Source organism: Nuphar pumila, chromosome 6, assembly GCF_984573655.1.
Source record: "Nuphar pumila chromosome 6, dmNupPumi1.hap1.1, whole genome shotgun sequence".
Classification (NCBI taxonomy): domain Eukaryota; kingdom Viridiplantae; phylum Streptophyta; class Magnoliopsida; order Nymphaeales; family Nymphaeaceae; genus Nuphar; species Nuphar pumila.
The window spans coordinates 97,076,902-97,093,004 of record NC_143254.1 but is presented as its reverse complement, the minus strand read 5'-3'; positions in this window follow the sequence as shown (position 1 = coordinate 97,093,004).

The following is a 16,103-nucleotide window of genomic DNA, read 5'->3' as shown; positions in this document are numbered from 1 at the left end:
CATACATGCTTTTATGGGATTAATTAAGTTTGTTATGGCGCCTACCAATGTTGTCCCGCATTCGGGCAGCATGGGTTGGACTCGGTGGGTGCGTGTATTGCAACCCGACCTCACCGAAGATGCTAAAAGAATTATTGTTGATGCATGATCATGACATTTAAAGTGTTGTTACTTACATATGCATGTAGTGGACATGTGTAGCCATGAAATTTATATTGTTGTTGCACCCACATGATCACATATTACATATTGAGCATGAGATGAACCATAAAAACAAAAATGTATTCTTGTATATTCATGTGATCGTATGCATGTGAAACTTGTTATTATGTGCATTCTTGTTTAGTGTGTATGAATGTGCATTTAAGAGCATGATAAATGATTTTATAAATAGCATGCTGTAAACACCCCAAATTTTCCAGGTCTATTTCAGACACCCTCCTTTTATAGATGTCAACCCTGTAGACCAGTGTAGAAGTCTAACCCTAGGTCCATTCTAGTTTAGGTGTCATTTGACCCCCTTTTCACCAATAAAATTATCATTCTACCCCTAGGTTACCTTAGACCCTCGTCAGCCAGACCTAGCTAAGCTCATTTTAAGTTCAGAAGAGTTAGAATGTTAGTCACTTCTAGCTCACCTGAGCTCACGATGAGTAAATCCTATTTATTTATGATCATTTTAGTTAAAATTGGCTCATTTCTCAAGGAATGAGCTCATTTCTAGTTCGAATATAAGCCAATTGTCTCTGAGTCAGTTAACTTCAGTCGACTCTATTTCTCTAAGTCTAGCCTAAGCTCCCCAGGAGTTCAAGTAGTTCGGTTCCACTTCAAATCCGTTTCCCACAGTCCTAGACTTCACTTTAGTCCATTTTAGCTCATTTTAGCTGAAATTAAGCTAAGTCTCGTCAGTCCAGCTAGTGTTTGAGCTCCAGATTTAGTTTATTTTAGTATAACTGACCTTTATTTTAGCTCAAACTCAGTGCATTTTTGTGATCCACTTCACTCTAGTGTTCATTTCTCATCATTTCTCTGAGAATTGTGTCATTTCTCGATCATCCAGTCCAGGAGTTTAGTTGAGTCAGTCTTTTTAGTTCATTTGAGTTTAGAAACCCTAGAACCCAGTTCAAACCTCATTTTTTTTAGTGTCACTCCATGCCCTACAGGGGCAAAATCATTTCTCAGAATATTTTATTCAAAACATCAATTCTATCATTTTCCCAAGTTGGTACAAGTACCGATCTGGGCTCAGATCAATTCCTTTTCTGAAATTTTAGCTGTATCCGAGATCCAATTCATATTTGGATCAGATCCAATATCAGATCTGATATCCAATACCCAATTTCTATCCTTAAACGGGAATTTTCAATTCCTTGTCCGCACCAGGGGATGAAGACTTCAAATCCCTCATCCAGGGTTTGTATTTCGTATATCATTGCATGTCATTTCATGTCATTTTATTTCATTTATGTCATTGCATATCACTTTTGAGATCTAACACTCTTGTTTTCAAAATATCAAATCCAGACTCGATTTTAAAACTTTTCTTTCGAAATCAATTTCAAAAACCTGAGTTTTAAAATTGACTTTTGCCATTTGGCCAACCCCCAGGGCTTTACATTCCTCATTTCAAAAGCATTTGCTTAGACAAATGATCTGGATTCGTTTTAAACTTGATTTTTCAACCAATTTTCAATTTTCTCATTTTTCTTCAAGTGGGGCCCACCCTGCAGGGGGCATCAAACCCTAATTTCCAACCTTTATTCAATTTTATTTTATTTCCATGTTTTATGTATTTCAAAAATACAAAAATTTTATAAACATTGGTGTCTTTTAAAGCTTTTTGAAAATCTTGTTTTTAGCACCTTTATTTTCACCATTTTAAACCATTTTTTAAAAACCAAATGGGGCCCACATAGGTGGCACCACATTTGAGAGTTTTTAAATTCCTTTAGGATTTCATTAGGGTGTTAATTAGTTTTAGTCAAAGCCAAATCCCATTAGAGCTCCTTAAGAAAATCTCCCCCTCCCCCCCCCCCCCCCCCCCGCCCCTTTTGGTTTATCTTTTTTTTTTTTTAATTAAGAAGAATTTCGATTAAATGAGAACTCTTCACTTAAACCTAAAAAAATCTATAAAGGCCCACATGGGCTGGATGTCCAGCCCATGCTCTAATCTTATCCTCCTCTCCTCCAAGCTCCAGCAGCTCCTTCCTCCATTGAAGATCGAAGGTGAACTTTTCTTCTTCCCTTTTTATTATTTTATTTGTTTTATTCAATTTTCCATCAAATCCACCATTGCCGCCCCTCTTGCTTAGTTTTTTTATACTTTTTCATGCAAGAATCATATTTACGATTCAAGAAGAGGATCAACTGAGTATTTGTTGTTCTCCTCACATTTTCGATCCGTTAACAATGCTTATATTCCGTTTATTTTGTTATTGGCCGAATAAAGAAGGTGATTTGACCTCTCTATGGATCAAATCTCTCTTTTAATGGCTAAATCAAGTTCTTAACCATGCTTCCCTGATTTTTTATTTTTATTTCATCATGCTCATGAATATTTTCATTATTTTATTCATTTAATCATGATGCATGACCTTAGTTACACGTTTTATAGTTTTATCATGTTTAATCAAGTTTTATTTTGTTCTAGGGTTTTAGATTCTATAGTTTTAAATTCTAGCTGTCTGTTCATGCTATTGTTTTACCTGTTTATATTCATTGTTTATACCTAATTTTTTTATGGTAGAATCATACATATATCTACAGTTTTTAGTATGTCAATGCAGTTTCCTGTCATTGCCAGGTTGTAGAGTGCACAAACTTACAGTATCTTGTGATTGGTTTGTCATTTAGTTGATGATCTTTCAATGACCACAATGAGTTGCCTTTTATTAGTAGTAGGTTTGTTATTGCAAGCAGGAACCAACCTCGACTTGTTCTCTGTTGCAGAGTGCAAGTTGAGTTCTGCTGCTCCATTAGGTATTGCTTCTTTATTTCAACAAGCAATTTCTCCAGCTGCAGCTCTATCAAACTACTTATCTGCAGCATTGAAGGGACCAATGACTTTTCTTCTGCCATGGTTGAGGTGTGGTCCTAGGTTTGGATCCTCAGTTTTTTTGCCACAACTGCAGCTTTACCATTCGGTTGGACAAGACTGAAGTGGCAAGCTTCAGATGGCATCCTATTAATGTCTAGTGTGGCAGTTTAGGAAGGGCACATTAACTAGCAAGTATGTCAATGCAGTTTCCTTGCTGCCCATGGGCTGCTATGTCCCGTCTTCTTGGTGAATAAAAGGTTCTTGAATGCAGATGTCAAATCTTGTCTCTTCTTTCTCTATTTTTCCTTTTAATACTAAATAGGTGTTTTACCTAAGCTTAAGATTTTCTTTGAATGTTTCAAAGGCTTCACTTGGCTAGAAGAATTTGATCTGTGTGAGTTTGCTTAAGCATCTGGGCTTGGATCTAGTTGCCTATGAACCTACCATCATATTTAGCAAACTTCCATTTAGGGCAGGGAATTGAGATGGGCTGCTTGGCTTGTAAAGAGATTTTTGTTACTCATAAGATAGGTTTGACAAGGCGAACACAAAAAACATGTGTTCTGCTTGGCCCGACTCCTGTAGGCTCATCAAATAGCAATAAATAAATTATAGATATATTCATATTACATAATGTAGTGGGGAATGAATGGTTGAAGTGTTTGGCTAGCAAGCAATAAGAGATAACCTATGTCACAGGGATTCAGCCAACCAGGTGCCACACCCACGATAATGTGATGCAACGCGGGTGCACGTGCGAGTGCAACATTTATGTCCAACTTTTGGACTTTAAAACAAAAATCGCCTGATGAAATGGGCTGATGAGAGGAGGATTAGGGCAAATTTTTTTTGCCCTAATCCTCCCGACCTCTCTTCCTGAAGCCGACGTCGGCAACAACCTCTCCTTCTGAAGCCAATGTTGCGATCGGTCTCCCGACCCCGATGCCGATGATGACCTCGAGCTTCTGATACGTATTGTCTCTCTCATTCTCTCCTTTAATCTCTCTCTCTCCCCTCGTCTCTCAATCTCTCTCTTCGGAACTGTTTCAATCTCCTTGAGCTTCCGGTACGCATTTTGGATCATCGGAATATGTTCTGTATACAGTTTTTTTCGGTGATTCAAGAATCAAAATCAATGGCTAAAGGTATCAAATTTTTTTCTCATAAAAACATATTTTTTCATCAAAAAATCATGATCCAAGAGTCGATTCTCACTAAACTGAGCATGCTAAACACATCTAATGGTTCAGATCTATCATAAGACACTTCAAAACTTTGAGGCAGAATGGGGCAAAATGAGAAATGAGGCCTAATATATGCAGTTCTCATATATATATTTCAGATTTCTTTAAAACTCTTATTTACATGTGATATGTTTAATGCTTAATCCAAACCTGGAGATATGTTTATAATTGCTTACTCACTAAGCAACATGCTTTGGATTGAATTAATTTAACAAGAAATAGATAATATTTTAAAAATAATAAATAGTATTTTTTGTTATAATATTGTCATTTGAAAATATCACTAATTTATCACAATATTTTCAAAATGTGGGTGATATTTGTGACATGCACACACACCAATTAAAAAACATAGTTGTTGGTATTTTTCCTAAATTCGAACATGCATGTATTGTAGCTGCGTTTATCATGGCTTGTTACTAGAAAACATGCTTTGATATCGAATTAATTCAACCAAAACATTTGATTCTTTATCACAAAGTTTTGCTGCAATATAGACAGTTAATTTTAATTGGATCTCTTTATAAACCCATTTAAACATAAAACTAAAGATACCTAATTTAATGCATGCTAAGTGAAAAAATATGTCTACAAAGTACAGATGCTACACTTATATATATATATATATATATTATAATCCCATGCTTAGGAGTATTCACTTTGCATTAATGTTATTATTATATATTTTTTTATACCTTTTGATATTTATTTATATGTACTACTACTATATTTTTTAGAACTTATTATATGTATTATTGACCTTGCACTCAATATTATCAATCTTGATTGTGTGCATAATTGATTTTAATATAACTTTTTTTTTTTCAAGACAAAAATGATGGATAAAAGAAAAGGACTTGCATCATTCTCATCCCCACATGTGAGTTCTACTGCTAGTGTTGCTAATAGTTGTAGTAGGAGTGATGATGGGGAGCCACTATGGGTACATATAGATAAACTTGCAAAAACTGGAGGAGGTGGTGGAAACAAGAAATTTCGATGCAAACTTTGTGAAAGAGATTTTGTTGGGTCTTACACAAGAGTTAAGACTCATTTGTTGAAGATACCAAGACATGGCATTTCGGGATGCAGAAGAGTTGATGAGGCAATGCGAAGATAATACAAGAAAATACAAGATGAAAATGAGAAGAGGAAGACAATGAGTGATTCTTGTGCAATTAGTGTACCATTTTTAAGCCACCAAGAAGATGCTAAAAAAAAAGAAAAGTAGATGTAGAAGATAGAGGAAGAGGAATGATACAAGCATCATTCAATACATATGGAAGGAAAGAGATGGATAGAAAAGTAGGGATGTATTTTATTCAAGTTTACTACCATTTAATGCAGCTAAAAATCCTTATTGAAAGGATTTAGTTACTTTTTTGACAAATTGTAATTTGAGTGGTTATATACCTCCAAGCTCAGAAAAACTACAAACCACACTTCTTGTAGAAGAGAGGACAAATGTTGAGAGATTGCTAGAAATTAAAAAATATTCATATGAACAAAATTGAGTTTTCGTTGTTTTTGATGGGTGAACAAATATTTAAAGGCGTCCACTAATTAATTTCATTGCTTTTTCACTTAGTGACCCAGTATTCTTGAAAGCAGTTGATGCATCTGGAGAATATAAAAATATTGAGTATTTGAATGAGTTGTTTATAGAAGTAATAAAAGAAGTGTGTGATCAAAAAGTAGTATAAATCATCATAGATAATGTTCCAGTTTGTAAAAGTGTAGCATTGAGTTTGAAGTGTGAGTATCCTCATGTTTTTTGGACTCCCTGTGTAGCACACAGCTTGAATTTGACCCTCAAGAACATTTGCAACCCCAAAAAAGAAAAAAATTCACCAGCATATGCTCTATGTTCATAAATTGAGGAATTAAAAAAAATGTCAAAAGTATTAAGAATTTTGTTGTCAACTACCATCATGCTAATGCTATATTTAATAGTCATTCTGACATAAAATTGTTGAAGGTCGCTGAAACATGTTTTGCGTCTATTATTGTGATGGTGAAGAAGATTAAGGAAGTGAAGAATACTTTGGTTAGCATGGTGACTGGTGAGAATTGAACATTCTATCACGTTGATGATGATGTCAAGGCTCAAGAAATTAAGAAATTCATCGTTGATGATGAGTTTTAGGACAAAGTTATATATTTTCTTCAATTTACGTAACCTATTTGGAAAATGTTGTGAGAAGTTAATAAAGATGAGCACATGCTTCATAAAGTTTAGGAAATGCGAGATAATATAATTGAAAAAAATATAAGTTGTAGTTTTCAAGCATGAAAGAAAAAATCCTGCATTGGATGATTCAATTTTTTTTAACCATATTCATTCAATTTTAGTAAGAAGATGAGATAAGAGCAACACTTTTTTGCATTACATGACACATTCTCTTAATCCAAAATATTATGCAAAAAAGTGGCAGGAAAGTGGTATTGGTCGTGTCCCTTCAAATTTAGACCCAAAGCTATCAAGGCATATAAATATGTGTATGACATGACTTTATTCAGAATCACATATTCTAAATCAAGTTACACAAGAGTTTGGAAAATTTATATATTTGAGATTATATGGACAATCATTACTAGCGAGAGAGGAAGAGAATATAGATCGTATCACATGGTAGTCAACATTTGGATAAAAAACACTTATTCTCCAACGTCTTGCATTGAGATTGCTATCTTAACCTACTAGTTTATCCTGTTGTGAAAAAAATTGGAGCGCATATTTTCAAATCCACAACATGAAGAGAAACAAACTCACCATCAAGCATGCAGATGATTTAGTATATGTTCATTCTAATCTTCGACTACTTTCGCAAACCAATGATGAACACATGTACTAATTGCTCTATTAGTTATTTGACTATTTCTTAGTTTTTTCATTTAAATATACTTGTATTTAACATTTTCAAATTGAGTTTGTAATACAGACAAAAATCATCCAAATTTTGGGATGTAAACCCAGAAGAGTGTGACTTAGAGGGAGAACATGATTTCAACATTACAAATATAGATTTATCTGGGCTCAGTCTTTCTTCTTATGATGCATTTGATGATGAAGCAAAAAATTATTAGGATCCATTACCTCATCGTCATATATATTGTGTAGGATATACTTTTGGTATATAATTATGCATTTTTGCTTCTTTTGTTAGTATATTATATAATTTACTTCTTTTCTACTTTACTTATTTGATTGTTTCTATAATATAGTTAGGTTGATTTAATTGTGGTGTTAGTTTTTATGATATAGAATAGAATTGTAGATTGTTAATTTGATTTATTACATGCATGATGATGAATTGATTTGATGATATTATGATAATTGTTTTTTATTTCATTAGTGTTACTATTGTTATATGTTAAAACTTAATATATATATATATATATATATATATATATATATATATATATATATAATTTTTTATATTTTTGCCGCATCACCGCATCCACACCCATGTGACATAGGAGATAACATCTTATTGCTTCCTGCTTTGAAACAGTCTCCTTTTGTAAATAAGCCAGCTTGAGATCAGCTCAGTAGGTCTATAATTCAATTCCTATTAGTTCCAGCTTTGAAACAATATATTTTCTTAGTAAACAAGCCATCTCGTGTTCAGTTTGTTTAGCTTGTGGTCTCATCTTAAGTTTGAGCTCAGTGCTCTCCACAATCATAAGCCATGCTTGAACGCTTCAAATTCTGCTTGTTTGGCTCATTTATCAGCCCTAGTTCCAGTAAAACTCTGGAGTTACTGAGGATCCTGTAATTTTCAACCTTACTCTGTAAAGTGTAAACCATGCTTGTCCTTGGAGCTTACATGTGGGTCCTCAGATTTGACATGTTCCTGGTAATTTAACTACAGAGAAGTCCACTTCAATATGCAAAAAATTTCCCTTTTCCTGATTCATTTATAAGTTCTTTTATCTTCTTGGAATGTAGTAAACTCTGGCATCAAATTAAATGGAAACCAGTCTTGACTTAGCTTCAGTTGGTCCTAATTCACTTCTTGTTTACTTGATTTGTAGACCCTGCAGCAACTCTCATCAGACTCAATTTGCTTACTATTGAATAGACATGTTTATTGAATCTTTCGCACAGGACACGATAAATTTCTTTGTTCTAAATGGTGAATATGCATTTCCAAGAAAATTAAGTGTTTGTTAAAGAGAGTGAATACTGTGCTAAACTGCTAACTTTTGTGTGTGTGGTGGGCGGGGGGGGCTGTTAGGAAACTCGCTGACAAATTTGCATACCAAAATCCAGTTGGTCCAGATTCCTTTTTATGAATTCTTGTGTTGCTATGCAGAAAACTCCACCAGTTTGTATGCCCCACAGCCAGCTAATAAGATCCAATATGGCCCACATTATTAGGCCCATCCGAACAAAACATATGATGCAGATTCACACCCCACAACCAGGCTGTCCAGTGTTGTTTATCTTCTTGGCACTTCTTTGCCTCTTACATCTGCATGTGGCACATGCAGATCCAAGGATCCAAGGTTCCCTCCCAATGTATGTTAAGAGGGGCATGCCATATGGGGTGACCCTGTCTAGGAGACACGGCACGAACACGCTATGACATGATTCTAATATATTTCATACTTTCTTTTGTGTTCGATCGCTAATAAATATGTATATATTGTAACTAGTAGGAATACATTTGTTATATTAATTATTTAAAAAATCATGCCCTTGTATTCTACTTTTCATAAAAATCATGTATTCGTGTTTCATATCAATCTGTTTTGATGTGAGGTAGCTCATAATCTGCCCCCTCCAAACCTATTTGGCCAAGGCCCAGAGACACCCTCAAGCTGAGCTCTTGTGCTGACCTTTTTGGTGGGTTGGTTAACTTGGTAGTAGCCTGGTTGACATACCCTATCCTAAAAGAAATGCTGTAGCTTACTGGAAGGCCTAGTAGCACTAGGAAGCAACTTCATGCATTTTCATTGCAATCAAGGCCAGTCTGCTGGGTGTCAATTTGGATGTGCCGGTGGCCCTTAGCTTGCTGGTTGTTGAATGTAAGAAGAACCCTGATGGCTACAATTTTTATGAGGTTTTCCATATGACGTGTGTATAAAGGGACTCAATACAGGAGCCAAAATGGAGTATCTGTACAGCTACAAATGTGTGTAGAAACTAAAATATTACATGTTTCTTCTGCATCACCTATGTGTTGTCAATTTGAAAGTGCACTTAGGCCGCTTCTTTGAGATTGTAATTTTTGACTTTCAATTAGTTGATGGTGCATGTGCTTTTTGCCTGTAACACATGGACTCTATAGACTGGTCTCTTTCTCTCTTTACTAAGGGGGGTGTTTGTTTCAAGCTCTTTAATATGAAAGAGGCTCTCTTTCCCAAAGAAGTGTGAAACAAGCATATCTATGATAAATTATACGGTGGGTTCCACATAAAAAAAATGCAAAAAAAGCAACTTTCCCGTCAAAATGGGTTCATACCTCTCCCCCTGGCTAAGCACTTTCCTTCCAAAGTGGCCCTTTCAAAAGAAAGAGGCTTCCCTTAAGTAGGAGTGTTGTTACAAACGCCCCTTACTCTGTTGTATTGGTTGCTCTTTAAAATTTAAAACAATAGTAATTTAAATATCTTTTTTTAGAAGATTTTTTTTGAGAAGTAATAGTTTAAATATCATTTTAAAAAATAAAGTTTCACCTTTCAAAAACAGTTTAAAAAATATCACGAAAATATCATGATACTCACGTATTGGAGTTGTTTTTTTCCAATTTATAACAGTATCTGGTGAGCTTTTTCTTGAACAAAATGAATTAAAGAAAGCACATATATTTATGTCTATGGTTCTGGTCATTGATGCTTTGGTTTCCGAACATGATTATATCAAATTAAAATTTTTAATAGATGTAGTAAAACGTGCTCGGCATTCTGAGTGCATAAATACGTTATTCTTCTAAAAACGTGCTCGGCATTCTGAGTCAGAGAGAGAGAGAGAGAGAGAGAGAGAGAGAGAGAGAGAGAGAGAGAGAGAGAGAGAGAGCTTTCATACATCATGGGAACTATATTTTGGTTGTTCAAAAGATATCTGTGAAACCTGCAACACATCATGTGCATTGAAGAAGGTCTTGAATTTCTGTTAGTGCATCCTGGTGAAGCCAAATTGTGTAGGGGACTATCTAAAGCAGATATCATTTCACTTATAGCAGCCATTTTCTGTTGATGGGGGTCCATTTGTAGGGGACTATCTAAAGCTGAAGGCGAATCCCTCTGCCACATGGGGCTCAGCCCCGCTTGCCTTTCAAAAAAATAAAAGTATAGGATTATGTTTATATTCTATTGTACATGAGTGGGTTTTTATAAGGTTTAAAAAATCAACAGTCCAAATTATTTATAAATTTTTGAGGCTCCAAATATCATTTTTTAATTAAAAACACATGATCCAGGTGTGGATTCCTCGTAAATAAATCATGTCCAAAACATTTATGGGGTTAGAACTGCAAAAAAATACCAAAGGGCAAGAAAACCCAGTAAGCATACTCTCTCTCTCTCTCTCTCTCTCTATATATATATATATAGGTTAATCTAATATTAAACTAGTTGTGTTTAACATTAAATAAATTCAACCATATTAAAATATACTTAAAAATGATATTTTTAAAAATGTATGATTACTTTTTGAAGTCAAAAACATAAATTTGATGAATTTATAAAGTTCCTTTTTTAGAAAAGGTGTTTGACTTTTCAATTCCCTTCAAGTTTAAAAGACTTGTAATGGTAAAAAAGTGGGCATGCATTTTCAAAAGTATCATTCTTTTAAGGGTATTTTAATTATTTTTATAAGGTTGAATCTATCTAATGTTAAAAACAACTAGTTTAATGTTAGATTAACCCAATATATATTGGGAGCATACTAAATGAACATGATTAAATCAAACATGTTATTGGATTTTCAATGTTTTTTTTTTTAAATTTAAACCCATAGATTGATGTGTTCAACACGATTGGTTTACTAGAAATCAATATTTGGATAATGTATTTTGGGTTAAAAAATGGTATTCAGAGCCTAAATAATTTATGAAAATTGTCGTTAATTTTTTAAACCTTATAAAAATCTATCCATGCATGGGAATCAATTGCACCAAGAAGTGATTCCTATAAAAAAAAGCATATAGACCACACCATAATTTTAAAAAAATACAAAAAATCTAATAGCATGTTTCATTTAATACCGTGCCCATTTAGTAGGTTCCCATTTCTCTCGCTCTCTCCATATATATATATATATGCATGTGTGTGTGTGTGAGAGAGAGAGAGAGAGAGAAGAGGGATTGTGCAAATAAAAAAAGGTGTAATATCTATAACCAATGATGATTCAGTGGCATTCTTTCTCTAATATTCAATTTTTTTATCGACCCAACTCTACATATTGCATTTTTTATTATTTACTTAGCAAGCAACATATTTTAGATTATAAAATTTTAATATTTAGATAGACTTTTTATAGTGTTAAAAATTTTTGTTATAAAATTGTGAGCCGTCCATTTTTCATGTTTCAAAAAACATATATAAGTGTAAAATCTTTGAAAAATGATCGTATTGTACGACTAATTTGATGTAGTTTCTTAAAAACACTATAATTTTTTATATTCTCTCATGTCTAAAATTATAAATATCTAGATTAAAAAAACTTTTTTATCCTTCTCACATGCAAACTTTCTCATATATATGCGAACTTTTTTTTCAAATATGTGATTATTTTTTGCAAAACAGTCTTTGTTCTCAAATATATTTCTCTTCTATCTGATATAAAAAACTTGTGCTTTTATAGTCGCTGAAAAGTTGAGAAACAACCCTATAACTTTTATGTTTTGAGTTAAAACCAAAAACCCCTTTAGTGTTTTTGTTTATGAGTTCCAAAACTGAAATGAAATGTGCTTTGTAGATTAAAACAACCAAACAATTAGTAGTTTCAGAAGACATTTTGACCTAAAAATGAAAGGATTCCAAAAAAAAAACAAAGAAACTAGACAAAAATACCTTTTCAACGATACTTGATTTGCTAAAAAATGATCAAGAGGCACTGAGATACAACCCTGGCAACGTTCCTAAAACTTGAGAAAGTCTTTATAAAATATATACAGACTTGAGAAAGTTCGCAGAAAACAATATATTTTTATGCAGACTTCCTCAAGTCTGCATATATTTTATACAAACTTGAGAAAGTCTGTATATATTTTATGCGGTCTTGAGGAAATTTGCACATATTTTATGTGGACTTCCTCAAGTTTGCATATATGTTTATGCAAACTTTCTTAAGTTTGTATATATTTTATGCAAAGTTTGAAAAGTTCACACATATTGTATATGAACTTTCTCAAGTTTGCACATATTTTGTGCAGATTTGAGGAAGTTCAAACATATTTTATGCATACTTTCTTAAGTTTGCATATATTTTATGTAGACTTGAGGAAGGCCACACATATTTTATGCAGACTTTCTCAAGCATAAAATATATAAGAACTTCCTCAAGTCTACATATTTTTTATGTAGACTTTAGGAAGTCCACACATATTTTATTGGAACTTTCTCAAGTTCACATATATTTTATGCAGACTTTTTCAAATTTTAGGAATGTTGTTGGAAATGTATCTCAATGCTCTTTCATCATTTTTCAACAAATCAAGTGTCGTTGGAAATATATTTTAGTCTAGTTTCTTTGTTCATTTATGTATTTTTCTAGAATTCTTTATTTTTGTGGGTTAAAACATCATCTAAAACTACTCATTATTCAATCATCCGAGTTTGCAGAGCATGTTTTTATTTCAGCTTTGAAACTTATAAATAGAAACCTTAGAAGGTTTTGAGTTCTAACTCAAAGCATGAAAGTTATAGGGTTATGTCTCAACTTTTCAACGACTATAAAACCACAAGTTTTCGACGTAGAATCGAAGAGATACATATGAGAACAGAGTCCATTTTGCAAAAAAAAAAATCATATATTTGAGAGAAAGTTCACATATACAAGAGAAAGTTGGCTTGTACGAAAGGTAAAAAGGTTTTTTTAAATCCATATATTTACAATTTTGGATATGTAGAGAATATTGAAAATTGTAGGAGTTTTAAGAAAACATGTCGAATTAGCTATACAGTGCAATCATTTGTACTAAAATCTTCATGTAATGCTTATTTCTTATTAGATGCATTATAAAGAACAAATATATAATGTCTGATCGATGAAACACTCGAAACAGGAGAAAGAGAGTTGTCCGATCATCATTGGTTATAGATGTTACATCTTGCTTTGGTTGCAACCAAAGGAAGGTATAACATCTATACCCAATAACAATTGAGTGGCGTTCTATCTCTAAGGATCAAGTTTTTTTATCAATTGGGCTCTACATATTGCATTTTTATCATTTACATAAATTTTGATGTTTAGATACACTTTTTATAGTCCTAAAAATCAACCTGACAATACTTTGTGTTATAAATTGTGAGCCGTCCATTTTTCATGTTTCATAAAACAGTTTTAGATGTAAAATTTTCATGTAAATCATATATAGTGATGGAAACATGCAAAATTGGTTGAAATGTTTTTTCAGCAATTTTTTTCATGGTTCTAACCCAATAGATGCATTTGGCATGGTCAATTTGCTAAGAGTCATGCTCGAATCATTTATTTTCTATGAAAAAACTATTTTTAGTCTTCAAAGTTTATGAATATTTAGGGACATTGATTTTGCATATATATATAACGAGAGAGAGACTGCGAGAGGTGTATACAGCTTTTGAGTTTACGGCGAACGATTAAGGTGAATCGGCCGGTACAGATTCTCAAGTGAATCGTTCTAAATTAGCTAAAAAAATAATTAAAAAATATTTTGTATCAATCGGAATGTGACACCTATTAAAATCATTAAAAAGTATTAAAAAATTTAATTTTAAGCATTTTTATTAAAAAATAACATATTCAGGTTACTATCATATTTATTTTATGCCAATAAGGTACCGATTGGGACCGATACTGACAACATTGGTGCACACCCTAAGCGCATCGATGAAAGCTACCATTTTCCAGTGCCAACAATACGGATGTGTCCGACCATTGTCCATTTGGACGAATATAAAATGTCTATTAATAGAGGGACTTTATCTATTTAGTTTAATAATAAAGACATCCATTAATAACAAACAGGTTACATGAACTCTTTTCCAACTTGGAGGATCACAAATAAAAAAATTACCAAAATTAGGCTAGCACGTAGAGCTCTACTTAAAGATCATAGGCTGTAGAGGCACTCAGATGAACTAACTGGAATATTTACATTATGTGGTATAATTTTTCTTTTTTATTTCTCTCGAAAAAGAAGAATCATGCCTACATGCATGATTATTTGGTAATGTACAAGCATATACACTTGCCTAAACACCTACACTAAGAATGCCAAAATAGCAATGCATTCATATGAGAGCCAATTGGGTGAGTTTGGATCCAAACATACAAAAACTCATAAGTAAGCTCATAACACCAATGACATGCATTGATTTGAAATGGGCCCAGCATTCAGGTGTTGTGCCAATGTAATGTTGCCACGTGGATGCTTGTCATATTATTGCTTATGACATTGGTGATTATTGGATCCCCTCATCAATTGAATTGCGTGATACCAATCTTTTGGGTTGAATGCAAATATTAGAAAAATGCATCTTGTTAAAGCTTTTTCCTAAGAATATCTATCATATATGTTGGTTTGTTAGTAAAAACATATAATTTTTCAAAAGAAAGTCGACTTCGTTTAACTTGAGTGTGCTTTCAACATCATGGTATAAATAATTGGTATTATAAAAACATATAATTTTTTAAAAGAAAGTCGACTTCATTTAACTTGAGTGTGCTTTCACCATCATGGTATAATTGGTATTATAAAAGTTAACTTTCTCCCTATAAAAACCCAAGGGGTTTGGCACAGTAGGATGAGGCCTAGACCATTTGACTTTTACAGGCAGTCTAAGCTCAAATCCCATGGGTGTCACCTCCTTGCTTAAGGCGACTCCCTGGCGTCGAGGGGTAAGCCCTCGGAGTTTTAGGCTAACATGGACAGAAACTATGAGGGTGTCTGGCTGAGCTAACGCTGCTAGGTATCTGCACATGGAGTGGTTTCTTCCAGTAAAAAAAAAAAAGAAGTGGGTTTTCCCATAAAGTTTTGGAATCTTGAAAAAAGGATTGGTTTCACACCTTTGAAGGGAGCTTCTTTTATATAAGCAAGCTCAATTATTAGATTTTCAAAAGCTTCCGACGAGCTCCAAAGGTGTTTGGCATAGAGGGATGGGGCTTAGGCAGTCTAGGTTCAAATCCCATGAGCATCATATCATCCCTTTGCATGCTCAAGCGTTGAGGGCACGAAGTAAGCTCATGGAGTTTCACGCTGCCAGGACAGTGTGATCATAAATACGGCAAGCAGAGGCAGCGCAGCCAGGTCTCTGATCCTAAGAGCAGCTTCTGTGTAAATAAAAAAAAAAACTTTCCACGAAAACTGTGGTTAAAGTATCACACACAGACCCCATGGTGTCGTTTTCTTTTGGCTCGTGAAGGACACAACTTTAACGAAAAAAATCCAAAGGAAATTAACCCAAGAAAGCTCAATATATCAACTATCAACCATGGGAAATGTACGCCCCACTCCTGTTCTGAAAGCTCAATGTATCAACTATCAACCATGGGAAATGTACGCCCCACTCCTGTTCTGACAATTCCTTGACTGTATATATCTGAGAATCATCCAATCCCATGCTAAGACAAATCCCAAATAATTGTCTCGTCGCCACACCAAAAAAATTTC